The 13937-nt window shown below is 32.9% G+C and overlaps 1 protein-coding gene across 3 annotated transcripts in view; it reads right to left on the bottom strand.

Moving 5' to 3' along the window:
- The window catches only part of CNTN5 (contactin 5), a 1387157-nt gene extending 1373480 nt beyond the window's left edge, over positions 1 to 13677 (bottom strand). For all 3 annotated transcript variants that reach the window (XM_067750786.1, XM_067750785.1, XM_067750787.1), the window contains exon 1: positions 13309 to 13677. The gene's annotated coding sequence lies outside the window, so the exon portion shown is untranslated. The remainder of the gene's footprint in view (positions 1 to 13308) is intronic.
- Between the last annotated feature and the right edge of the window lie 260 nt (positions 13678 to 13937).

Here is a 13937-nt window from a genome sequence, read left to right as displayed (position 1 = left end):
TTTTCCTATGTAGTATCTTACAGTGAGGTGTAAAATAGTATATATACTTCTTGATTTCTTTGTGCTAAGAAGTTTTAACTTTGTGGAACTGATTCACATTTATAAATGATATATAAAATGAAAAATATCTGCCCATGTTTCAGAAGTGCTAACATAAGTATTGGTCTACTGCCCAATGTTTTTATAACAAGCAATGTTACATGTTTTGTAATGAGCCATGCAGATGTAACAAAATCCAGAGATTCAATGGATCTTGAAATTTAAATAAAAATTTTAAAAATGTTTAAAAACCTTCAGCACAAATTCTTCAAGGATATACAAGTTTGGTTTCTTCACTACAATTAGGAAAAATAATGGACAAATAATGAATTTTACTGACTTTGTCAGGTCAAGTACCAAACCCAAACTTATACAGAGGTATAGTAAGAACACTGGCTGAGAGTTCATTCTGTGTTATACTATACTAAATGTAATTGCTTCTTACGCAGTATTTCTCAATAATGGCATCTTCAAAGCATTGTTATTTAGAGAATTATGTTAGGACAACATTAAATAAACATTTCACTGTTCACGTTACACAAAGTAGTTTATAAAAATGTTCAAAATATGTTCCTATCTTTAAAGCAGCTTGTGATCTCCTGGTAGGAAAAGTAGTTTTGCATGAAGATATCCGGAAGCATCATTTTTGGCAGAAGTAATAATGTCAGCAAAAGTATAGAGACAGGAAATGTAATTATAGAGACAGGTTTTGGTGTAGGTTGTGGCTCAATCTACAATGTGTACATTGGTGTAGCTGCAGAGGAGCCTTTAAATGGTTTCTAAAGGACAGTTACGGAGCTCCTTGGCATACTGGCATACTGAGAATCTGAAATGTGTTCTTCAAACAGTAAGAACCAATAGAACTTTCAAAGCAAAGAAATGGCATGACAAGACTTGAATCTTTGAAAGATTATTCTGTCAGAAAGATTGACATATTGGAGAATAGAGGAAGATAAACCAGACTGGAGATGTTATTCCATTGAAAGATGCCTTGAACCAGTGCTGGGTGAATGTTATTTGCAAGGCTGGTTTGAAAATGAGAGGGATCATTCGTCCAAGAATGTTCCTTTGCTTGAAGCCCTTTCCAGTCTACCCAAGTAGAATTGTCTCCTCCTCATTTTAACTCCACTGGATCTTTTACACACAGCAGAGGGGGAAGGGAAAAGAATGCTATTTATAAAATATCTCTGGCATTTCACAGATGTGCATTTTATTTCTTCAAAAATTTGGCAATGCCCCAAAGCATTTTTAATTGACTTCTTGCTGCCATGTGTTTCTTGGTTTCAGTTAATACGTAAAGAGAATAAGAAAAAGATCAACTCAGTAGACTTAAACTGGGGAAGGGCAAGAACTGCAGGTTAAAATGTTTTATTAAATATATAAAATGTTTAAAATATTAGGCATAAATTAAAACAAAAATATGATACTTTTTTTCATCTATTCCACTGGGTGTAGAATAAGGAGTTTCATAATACACTGTACTTGGCTACAGTGTGGAGAGACAGACATCCTAATACATTTTGGTTAGAGTACTAATTGGAACCATCCCTGTGGAGGGCAATTCAGCAGTAAAACCAACATTTTAAATGCACATTCTCACTGACCTAGCAACTCTACTTCTAGATCTACTCACACTTATGTAAAATTGCATATATAAGAATTTTCATTACATATTTATTAGTATTTGCATATAAAATAAATTGACAAATAATTTTAAGACAATAATTATTTATATAAATTATGGTATATCTTTATTACAGAGTAAAGTATTCAAAAATTATATACTTTTTTGAACTGTAATGTAGACAACCAAAATTATTTTAAGAAAAAAAAGATATACTGTAACAATTTCAAAAAGGATGTACATACAAAATCCTGTTGAGGACGGCTACTTCTGAGAGGAACTAGAAGACATTTTAGGGCTTTTACTATATTCTTTTTATACTGCTCATTGTCAATTCTGCCATGTTAGGAAAAAAAGAGATGACAACAACAGTGTTCACTCTCCAGATTCTGACTTGTGAGAGCTGCTTTACCATGCAGTGGCCAGGCTGATAACACACCCAATGGAGCTGATCATTTGTATTCTATCATAAAGTATCTCAGGATCATATTTAAAGTAATTATTGGATAGCACTCCACTCTTTATCAATGAAGGACTAGAAAAAACTGTAAGTATTTGTTGTTACTGGAAAGTAATTCCTCTACAAAACAATGTCTTTTTAAATTAATCCTTAATATGATGTTTCTATTATTTTTACCTAGGGAAAAAAGATTAATAAGAAGATGTATCTATTTGCATTTGTGTTTTCTTTTTTCTCTTGAAAAACTTGAATTACCCTAGTGTGTTTGTTTGAAATGAAAGGATAAAAGAACCTAATGATAGAGTAATTTCTTCAGATAAAAAAGAAATTGATCTCAGACCATTTATCTAAACATTGGCTAAAGGCAAACACTAACCAAATAAAGATTAACATTTGGAAAAGGTAGTTAATTTGAAAATAAATCAAGATAGTTGTCTTAACTTTTAAGCATCTATTAAAGTTGTAATATGTAGGAGACATCTGATCATGCATAATATCTGAGGAGAAAAATAAGAATGAGAACAAGAACACAATCATTTCTTTCTTCTAAATTAGTATTAATCAGAACAACTATATAATATATTTTAATAGATGGCATTTCGATATTCAGTCTGGGAAAATCAACCATGTATTTATATCTAAAGCCTATTATCTTATAAGACAACTACATGTAAAAAAGATAAAGAGACACTTTTGTTTCAGGTGAAATATCAACTCCAGGAATTTTTAAAAGTATCTCATGATATGAATACTTACTTAATCACATCCTCATTGAACAGTGTAAAACTGCTTTCTATCAGCTCCCTCTCCTGTCTGCTTTGTAGCTTTCTCCACCTTTCTTTTTCTCTCTGTCTCCAATATTTCCAGACCCAGCATAGTCTTACCACACTTTTTTGAAAGAGACTATTTTTTGTGAGATTTGTTTCTTCCATTTTTTTCTAATGTATCAAATCTTCTGCAATAATAAAATAATCTATATATATTGGAGGAAGTTGTTGATTGGTTGTACAGATACAAAGCATATACATATTTAAAGCAGCATATTAAACATAAAAGTATGTTGATAATAACTCTTATTGTCAGAGTAGCCAAGCTGAAAAAGGTAATATATCGAATATTACTTGTAGAAAAACGTATCTGTAAAATGTTTCAAACTGAAATCTTTTTATTTTTACTATTAAATCTAATGACAATTCACAATTTAAAAGACGTCCGCTATTTGTTTTAATGAATTAGCAGTAAATTAACATTTAATGATTGTAGCATGAGCCACTCTCACAATTTTTTTAATTAACAAGAACATAATAAAAATGGAAGAAGAAAATAATTGGGGGAACTTATTATTTTCAAATGAATATTTCCTATACCATTTTGCAGTCACATGGGATTCAAAAACAATATTTGAAACATGTCCCTCTCCTACCAAAATAGAATCTATGCTCTAAATAATTTTGTAGAGGGACATTAAAGATTTCTTTTTTTTCAGGCAAATCAAAATACAATAAAATAAAAAAGACCCAAATCAAGTAATCTCTTTAAATATGTGTAAGTAAAATTAAGACAATGAAAAGAAAAGAAAGCACCTATGAACAAATTTACAAGATTGTGCCAAGAAATTACATGTGTTTCCTCATACTTGGAAAACTGGAATGATTGTACCCATGTATATTTATACAAAATTCAAATGATTTTTCTGCCTTTAAATACTTCTTGAACCTAAGTAAAAAATGAGATTTTTGTAAGTAACTAGACCTAAAGATATAAAGAAAATGATTTTGCCTCCTGATTCTACAGTCTCATTTCCTTCTTAAAAAAAAAAAAAAAAGTGAGGTAGTAGTCAGTATCATTCTTTTACAGGAAAATAAATGAAATCTTAGAAAGGTTACCGTTTTGCTCAGGGAACCAAAAGGAAGCTGTTGAGCCAGAATCAAGCATGGGTGTAACAAGTCCATGTTCTTTCCATGGCCTCCCGATATGCCAGGAACATGATCTCTTGTCTCATTATCTCTTTTTGGTGGAATCTATCCTAAACTCACCTGTCCACACCTACAATTCTGTTTCAATTTTCCTCTTCATCAAAACCTCACATTGCACACAGCCAATGAATTACCGTTGATCAAAACCGAAAAGAAATCCTTTACTTTCATTGATTTCACCTCCCTTGCTTGAGAGATTAATAAACTGAGGAAGTGACTTGTCCACGTCACAGCAAGGCAAAAAACTGGGGCTGAACCTCATCATTTTTTTTTTTAAATATTGGCTATATTCCCTGTGTTGTACAATATATCCTTGTAGCTTATTTTATTTATTTATTTAATTATTTATTTTTGGCTGTGTTTGGTCTTCGTTGCTGCACACGGGCTTTCTCTAGTTGCACTGAGTGGGGGCTACTCTTTGTTGCGGTGCACAGGCTTCTCACTGTGGTGGCTTCTCTTGCTGCGAAGCCAGGGCGTGGGCTTCAGTAGTTGTGCCTCGTGGGCTCTAGAGCGCAGGCTTAGCAGTTGTGGCGCACAGGCTTAGCTGCTCCCCGGCATATGGGATCTTCCCAGACCAGGGCTTGAACCGTGCCCCCTGCATTGGCAGGTGGATTCTTAACCACTGCACCACCAGGGAAGCCCTGAACCTCATCTAATCTTAAAATAAATGGTTAATATCTTGCTTTCAACAAAATTCTTCAATTGTCTCCCAGAATCCTTTACATTTCCTCATTTGACATATATTAACTTTTTTGCATTACAAAGAGTTCTTTCTTTATATTAATTAACCTTTCTACTTCCTTCCCAACATCCACCTCATTTCTGCCTCTCTTCTCACCAACTGAAAAAGAGTCTTTGTCAATCCGTAACTGAAACTTCCTTCAAGTCCTAGTGTTTCTCATTTTATCTGGAAAGTCAGCTTAATCCATCCCCACAAAGACCATTTCTGTTCCTCCAAGGTCTTTAGAATTATATGACCAATATCTCAATAGCTATGCTTACTAGTACATTTTCTTGAGCTTCTTATTAAATTGTGTTGTGACAATTTTCCACCTCTCCATTGTCAGGGGTCAAACCTGTTACTTCCTTTGGATCCCCAAAAGTAAGTAGTACTGTAAACACTAATTTTGTGAGAAATACCTGTCCAAATAAATTACTCAGATAAAAAAGAAGATACACAGAATAATCTTTAAAGGATCATGGTCTATACATCTCAATATCACTTTCCACAGTTAGAACAGCATTGCATCTCATATAAAAACAGAATATTTTGGTAGACAGATAATTTAAGCTTGTATGTTAGGATAGGAATTGAAGTAAAATCAAAATTTCTTCCCAGACTTATGTTTTTGATGTTTCTAACACTGTCATTTTTTTTGTCATTGAAAAGTAGGTTTTTTCTTTTATATTATCACAACTGCATGACATTTACTATCCTAATTTTGCATGTAAGGAAAGGTTAAGTAACGTTTCTAAAATTACACAGCTAACAAATTGTAGAGCCAAGACTTAACCCTAAAATTCAAACACCAAATCCCCTAATCCATACTGCCTCTTTATATTAGATATATTACTATAATTATCAAAGTAATATTTACTACCTGCTCTGTTGCCACTATGACTACTACTATCTGGAAGAGACTGTGTAAGCAAAGCTTCACAGCTTCACAGTTAATCCACCCCTGTAAAATAAGTATCACCAGCACCAGCACCATAAATATTCCATACTTAATAACTGAAAGAATTCAAGCTTATTTATAACAACATATAAGAATTGCATATTTTCACAGCATCTAAGCCATGTTCGTTTTACCATAAATTTGTCTATATCATCAAGAGACTAGATGGGTCTAAGATACTAAAGTTAGCACTATAATGAGATGTAGAAAAATAACAACATTCACTTGAAATGGTTATGTGAATCTTGGAAGAAAAAGTACTTCAACATAATTTAGGTAGTAGGAAGTAAATGCAGCAATTAGCGAAAGAACGCTAGCATGAAATAGTCTATGCGGGAAAGTCTCAGTAGGAGTAAACTAACAGCCGTCTCCAAAAGGAGAAGTATTGAAAATTTACATCTTAGCTGTATATACTATATAACTGCACGTTTCACACTGAATTGTATTCACCCTATGTGCTTATTTCCTCCACCAGCCCATGAACTACTTATTGCCCTTTATATTCTTACTTAACTATAACTGCCCACTATAGACCATTTGAGTGAGTGAAATAATGTAGAAATTGCTTTCAGTGTGAAAATAATTACATTTTTAAAATTTTACTCACTGAGGTATATACCACCAAGACCACATTAGGGAATGAAAAACAAACAAATACAGTCATAAGTTTTCAAACACATTTATGGTAAATTTTCATGAAATCAATTCTGGATCACTTAACTTAAATCTCAAGTAATCACTCTTTCCTACTAAGGTTACTGCTCTTTGAAAATACTGAAAATTTCAAGGTAAGTTGTAGGTGAGTAAATATCTAAAGACAGTAAAAATTCAAAGAATATTAAGGACCATTTATTCTTTGAAGTTGGAGAATATATTTTATACTTTCTACTAGGGTTATTTGCAAAGTTTGGTTATATTCATAGGGTAGAAAAAAACCTCAAATTAGCCATTAATCATTTCAGCCAGTCTTTCACCTCATCTTTAGTACATTAACTTGTCACCTTTAAATACTCAGTATTTAAAGGAAAAGAGAGTCTTAAAATATGAAGTCACCCCATAGGGACATACGAAAAGCTCTTGTCTTTGTCTAATACAATGAAAAGTTTGAGAGAAGACATCTGTAAAAATAATATTATATCAGAAACCCAGCAACATATAATTGCCTTTCCACTGAGTTGCACTGTGCCAATTTTACAGTTTATCATGTTCAGCTCTACAGAAGAAAATTTTTAGCATATACTCATTCTAAAATAATTTACATCATGTTATTAAAATTAAGCATAGAAGAACTTTGGTTTAGACATAATGATAACTAAATACTATTACAGGCTCAAATTTGCTCTCTGTTTAATTCCTTTATTATTATAACAGTAAAACTAGAATTTATATAAAAGTTGATATTTGAGTTCTAAAATTCAGAGAAATACTGCCTATTTCTAGAGAACTTCTACTTCAATTTCTGCTTTGCATTTTATTAAATGCTAAAATTGTTATAGACCTAAGGAAGCCCATGATTTAAATTTTATCCTAACTTGTCAATTCACAGGAATATTTTCTCCTTACATTTCTCATTGATTTCCTATTTCGTTTAGTGTCACATTAAACATGTATTACTGAAAAAAGCAACTGCCAATACAGAAAAAAAGTATTAACAAAAGAAATGGATAGTCCTTTATAAATATACAGTGGAAAAAATCAATTACATTTCTTTTCCTACTTGGGTTTTCAGGTTTCTTAACTGAAACTGTCAAAAACCTTCTCCCTTTTGACTTAGCTGCTGAGCGCACACTAAGCTCATTGTGAAAAAGTTCACATCTAGCAATTAAGTCGTCTAGACATTCAGTTTTTCGTTAAGAGAATATGGGTATAGCTGTTTCCTCTGAGTTAATATAAGTGGATTTTTAGTTTTCTAGTCTTAAAAGACAATGTTTTACAGATAACAAGTGGCAAAAAAATATTACATATACTTATATCCTAATCTTGACTTGAGTAGGTATCAAAATAATTAAGATTTTTACAGCAAGAAAAACGTATAAACTATAAAAATCTCTGACCTAGACATTAAAGAGAACTGGGTTCTAATTCCATCTTTTCCACCAAATGTTAAACATGTCACTTCACCTCTTTTATCTTTATTACTCTTCACATTAAATAAGTGAAAATACGAGCTCCATTAAGGCTCCCCCCAACACTAAATGGTATTGTCACCTTTTTTCTAAGCGTCCTAATAATTTATTTATCAAAAATAACTCATGTGATTTGTGCTTATATTTAATGACATGCTTACTTAAGCATCAGAAACTCTCATTCACTAGCTCACACACGGTCATTAGAATAATGGCACTGAAAGAGGAAGAGTGTCAAATTATGAAGTTTAAGGTATCAATTAATAAAAGACATAACTTTTGAATTTCTTATCTTAAATATACTCAAAATTGACAAAATTAATCATCACTAACAAATAGTTTTATTAATTTTTTAACATAAGAGACTATATTAAGCTAGTCTATATATTTTAGATAAGAATATAAAGAGGAAAGTTTCAAAATAACAAAATAAGACAAAACCTTTCTAGAAAACAAGAATTCTTTTTAAAATTCCTACTGTAACCTGTATTTTCCAATTAATATTCATCTTCATCATCAGGGATTTCATATTATTCTGTCATTTTAGGGGCTATAAAGTACAATAGGATCTTATCAAATACTGTATCATTTAAAACTCAATTCTTGTATAAAACTGAAATGGGAGAACTTAGGATAATTAAAATTAAACTCTTTGTTACCTTTACTTTCAGAAAATTTTGTTCTTTAATACATATAAACATGAAATTAAATATATGAGACAACAAAGATGAAAGTTCATATACTTAAAAGTAAATTTTTCACCAAATAAATGTACCATTTCTCTACTAGTTATCTCCTAAACACAAACTACTGCAACTAGTGAAATATTTGTGAAAATACAATAAGAATCTTGCTTATGACTCTAGACATTATAACTATAATTACCCTATTATGAAATCTCTCTCAATAAGAGCCCCTTAATTTTTTTTTAGCCTCATGATGAATGTTTCTGCCAGTATTATGACTATCAAGAGAAAGAGAATTTCAGTCTACCTTTTATCACCTAACTGATCAGCAAAATTTCTCTTCCTAAACTCCATATGCTATAATTACTTTACTGGATCATAATGGAAAATGAGATGATTTTCTTCTTGAGCATTTAGTAGCTAGAAGAATGATAAGGATCAGATTCTTATTCCCCCTCATAAAATGTTTATGCATATAATTACACTTTTCCAGTCAACAGTCACAAACAAGAGTTTTTGATCACTCAGATGAATGAAATACTTTCATCTTCCTCCTTGCCCCATATACAATTGCTCAAATTTTGGATAACGTTCAAATTAGCCACTTTAACCCTTAAGCAGGTCTATATTTTAGAGTAAAGACACAAACTGTAAAGGTATGTTTGTGGGGAAGCTTATACAAATACCTTAATACTTTGTTTTCTATCAAAATTTCAACTTTTTTGGTTTATACAAGTGAATATAAGAAATATTTGGAACCATGACTGGAGTAAGAGTAACTGTGCAAGTCCTGCCAGATCTTTTAAGAGAAGTCCACTTGTTAAAAATAAATAAAAAGTGGTATCCACAGGGAAGCAAGTTATTTAGGTCATTATGGATTTTTAAGGGACCACTGAGAAAATGAGAAGAAAAATCAGTTCTGCAACTGTGTTGTTAAATGCATTCAATAAAACATTTTTGGAATTGTTTAAAAATGACAGTGATCACAAGGAGTTCCAGCTCAAGAAACGCATGGTAAAATAACATGACCGTACTTTCTAAAGTTTCTCACAAATGAAAAATCTCACACTACTTTATATTAGATTAAGAAGTGGTGGATTCATTGATTTTTTGATTTCCACAAAAGGGACAGAACTTTGATTTATTTTTCAGAATTACTTTATTGCCTATTTCTGGAGTTCCATTTCCCTGTACTAGAGAAAAGAAGAGCTTCCATAGTTTGGCTGACTCTTAAGTCTTATAAGCTCATGTTTCCACGGAAACATTTAAGAAGTCTATAAGGTCAAAAATACAACATGTGATACTCTGTAATATGAAATTAAAGACTGTGTTTTAACTTAAGGGGTTGACAAGGATGAAAATGCTCAATATTTAGCTTATACACATATTTACAGCAGGTAAAACATAAATGAAGTTAAATACATAGTCATATCAAGTTCATGGGAAATAATTTAATACCACCACATGACTTAAAAAAATTTAATATCTTCCTAAAATGTAAATATATAATAAAGCCATTTAAAAAATTATTCTCATATCCACTGTATCAGTGCAACACTACCAAATTTGTTTTATTCATTTTCATGAAAATAATTGACAAAAAAACTGTTCAAAGTATCTGGGAAGAATATAAACTGATAATATTCCATTTATCACAACTTTCTAATGTTATACACTTGAATATCAAAAAAATAGTAGAGGAGAAATTAATTGAAAGGGTCTGGGTAGAGATATGAGATATTGTTCGTAATCCTTTTTAATCCTAAATCTTAAGTGTTACATAGCTTTTATATACTTCATTACTTTTTAAATGCACCAGTCTCTAATGCAGAGCTATTGATCACAAATGCTCAGAAAACAGACCTCGCAAAGATTCTACCGCTTTGAGCTTCCGACCAGCCTCTTTCCTGCTATAAAGTGCTAAGAAGTTCATGTAACATATAAGCACAGCCTTGTAACACTAATTTAAAATATCTTGTCAGAAATACAAACCTCTCTTACTTTATGTTTGTATCTTCAGTAATAAGAAATGAATAAATCTGAGCTCTTGAAGTCAGAATTTTGAGAAACCAAATTATATAAATGTGTGGGTCTATTTAAATTAAGAGAAATAAATTTCCGACCTCTTAGTAAACAAATTTTTTAATCATATTTAAAAAGATAGACAATTCAAAGACTACAGGTAAGTAAAATATGTGTGGTAGGATGGATTCAGCATATCACACTGTATTTTAAGCATCTTGGCCTCATCAAATTCCTAAATTAGTTTTTAATGGATGGGGAACAGTAAACTCTGCTATAAAACTTTGTCTTAGCCAATCGAACTTAAATATAGTTAAATCAACTTTAACCTATTACAGCCATCCAGACAAGTTTTCACTTTTTTAAACTGCATAAAATTATATCTTTGTTTTAGCTAGAAGAAAGACAAACTCCCAAAATGACTTGGCTAGCATAGCATGCCCCTACTTTCTCCATCTAGATAGCCCTCTGTCCTTTACTGACACCCTCTGGTCCTGATCACTAAGTCAGTTTTGACATTAAACCACACTCCAACCTCTTCCCTGAAATATAAATATATAAATATATATAAATATATAAATATATATTTTTATATATTAATATATATAAATATATATTAACCAGACCTGTTCCATTTTTAATAGATAGTGTTACTTAATTGGACACATAAGATTAAACTTTCACAAGAAACTAATTTTAATTATTTTAAAAAATAAACATAGCTTATGTGTACATTCAAGGTGTCATTTTTCATCTTCCTAACTTAATAAAGATTTCAGACCACCTAATAGTTGAAGTATTGCTCACTTTGGGAAACACTAAGGTATTTCAGCAATCTACTTAAAAATCCCACGACTGTAGCTTTTCAGATGTATTTTCAAATGCATCCTCCCATGCATGTGCCTCAGAATTTACAGGCAAAATCTGGCATTTAGTTAATCTATTGGGGTAATGTTCTCTTTTCTAACTTTTGAGAATTCAAACTTTCTATCAGTTGTATATGGAATCAAAGATAAATCCAAATGAACAGTTTTTCCTCCTCATTTTTTAGTTTTCAGAAGTTTTAAATAAGAACAATTTAAAAGCTCAATTTAAAAACACTGGCACTTACATTGTAACAAGCATTTCACTGATTTTTTGTTTTCAAATATGCTTTAATACCATCTCACCACACTCCAGCTAAGTTACTTTTCTATTTTATTTTTTATATCGCATTTCCTTTTTTAACTTTTAACTTTGAATTTTGTTCTTTGTTTCCTTCACTAGCCTTACTTGGTCTTCGTAACATCTTTTATTTTTTAGTCATTTGTTTTATGTAATGTATTGTTGCATAGTCATTGTTTATTTCCACTTGAATCAAAAGAACATATACCTGTCAAGTTTGAGACTCAATATACTGGTCCACATAAAACTTATAATAATTTGAATATGAAGTAGGAAAATATGCCAAGAAACATTTGTGAGTGGCTTAAAACTGATTACAGGCACTTTGAAAATAATTATTACCTAATCATTACTAATTATTTTATGTTTAGGGTCACGATATTAATCACGATGAACTCTTTTAAGCTTGCTGTGATAGTCATAAGTTATTTTGGCAGTCCTGTTGTAGTTCAACAGTAATCAAAAATACCTCTATTAATTTGAAAATTTGAGCACTATTTATTTGTTTGTAGTTTTTAATGCTAGTATCCTAATGTACATCTCTTTCTTTCATCCTTATTTCCAGCTAAAATTGAGAATCAAGGTAGAAGTTTGCCATCTCTATATGATTTTATCTTTTAAATTAAGAAAAAACCTTGATGAACTGAACACAGGTAAGGCACTTCACATACAACAGTTTAAAAGTTTTTTTTTTTTTTTTTGCTTCCAAACCTGTACTTTAATTAGCACATTGATTACATTTTTCATGACAGAGAGGTTATGAAATGTAAAAATAAAATAATTCTAAAATAAATAAGGGATTTGTGGCTTTTCAAAATAAAGTTAATTAAAACAACTTAAAATTTTTGAGGTTGTACACTATGTTCATATATATGCAAATTAATATCCTCTCCCATTTTTTAATAAAAAACTCAATAAGGGTGTCTAAACATATTTTTATTATCTTTTAAAAAATCTGTCACATTCCTACACAACACTGAGAAAACACCTCACCATAATGCAAGATACTGTTTTTCAGTCTCTCGAACTTTGTAGAACTCCACTTATAGAGCATCCCTACTGAATTTAACAAGTTGTTGCACTGCCAAACGCCCAGTTATCTGGGCTCTATTCTCACAAACACACTCCACAGTCAGAAGACATACATCCAGTAGCTGAGAAAGACATTCTATTTTTTGAACATTTAGTTTCTTTTGTAGAAAAATTCTTACCCTCTCCTCGCATCTGTCACCTTACAGTTTAGCTGTAGGAATTGTTTACTCTCATTCTGGATGACATTATAAGACAACACAAATAGGTTATATTTAGTCTTGCCTCAACTTTTCTGACCTGAAATCCCAGCAGAGAAAAATAACATGTTTGATTAAAAACAACAACAACAAGCAGCTTTATGTGACAGTTTTTAAATTCTGGCAACACGGCAAGAAAAGATGGCTTTGCAGAAGCGAGCGTGTCACAAACTGTCAGCGCCTGGGAGACCAAGTGCACAATCACAGACAGCAGTCACCGGCGAAGGAATGCCAGCCACTTACCAAGCAGACGCCAGACTCCCCTGTCCTTCGTCCGTGACTCTTAATTCCCGTCTCCCATCCTCCTGCCCGTCGTCACAGTTCAAATGGAGCAGTTGCTCGGGTCCTCCCCAGCCTGTGGCAGAAGACAACTGCCGAGTTTTTAATCTTTCAGAGGGAATCCTCCACCTCGCCCGGCAGCTCCCTGAGGAGGGGACCCAGGTAACGCATCCTTCCCGCCGGGCGCTTTCAGTGCACTTTAGAGGCCGCCTCCTCGTAGTCACGCTCTCCAGCTCGGTAGTTGGTTATATTCGGAAGTAGGTGCGGCGTCTCCTGTCGCTGGAGCGTTTGGGGCCCGAGCGTTCCGGCCAATGCGTCAGCGCGGCCCGCGCGCCGCGCCTCTGACTGGCTATGCGGCCCCGCGCGGCCCGCGCCCCTCCCCGCCCCGGCCCCCGCCCCACCGCCGCCTGCGCCTCCCCGCCGCCAGGCTTCAGTTAGTGCATCCCGGGGCGTGTAGGTCCCTTTGCCTCTAGAAGGGTTTTCTCTGAGTCTCTACGCGCCTCGCTAGTCTGCTGCTATTTCCCTCCGCGCCTAACTCCGGATCCCGCCCCGCCCCCGTTTTCTGACCCGCAACATTCCCGAATTTCAATCAC

The sequence above is a fragment of the Pseudorca crassidens genome, chromosome 9 (genome assembly GCF_039906515.1).
Source record: "Pseudorca crassidens isolate mPseCra1 chromosome 9, mPseCra1.hap1, whole genome shotgun sequence".
In the NCBI taxonomy this organism is placed as follows: Eukaryota; Metazoa; Chordata; class Mammalia; order Artiodactyla; family Delphinidae; genus Pseudorca; species Pseudorca crassidens.
The sequence above is the reverse complement of the archived record's forward strand: the minus strand, read 5'-3'. Positions and strand labels throughout refer to the sequence as shown.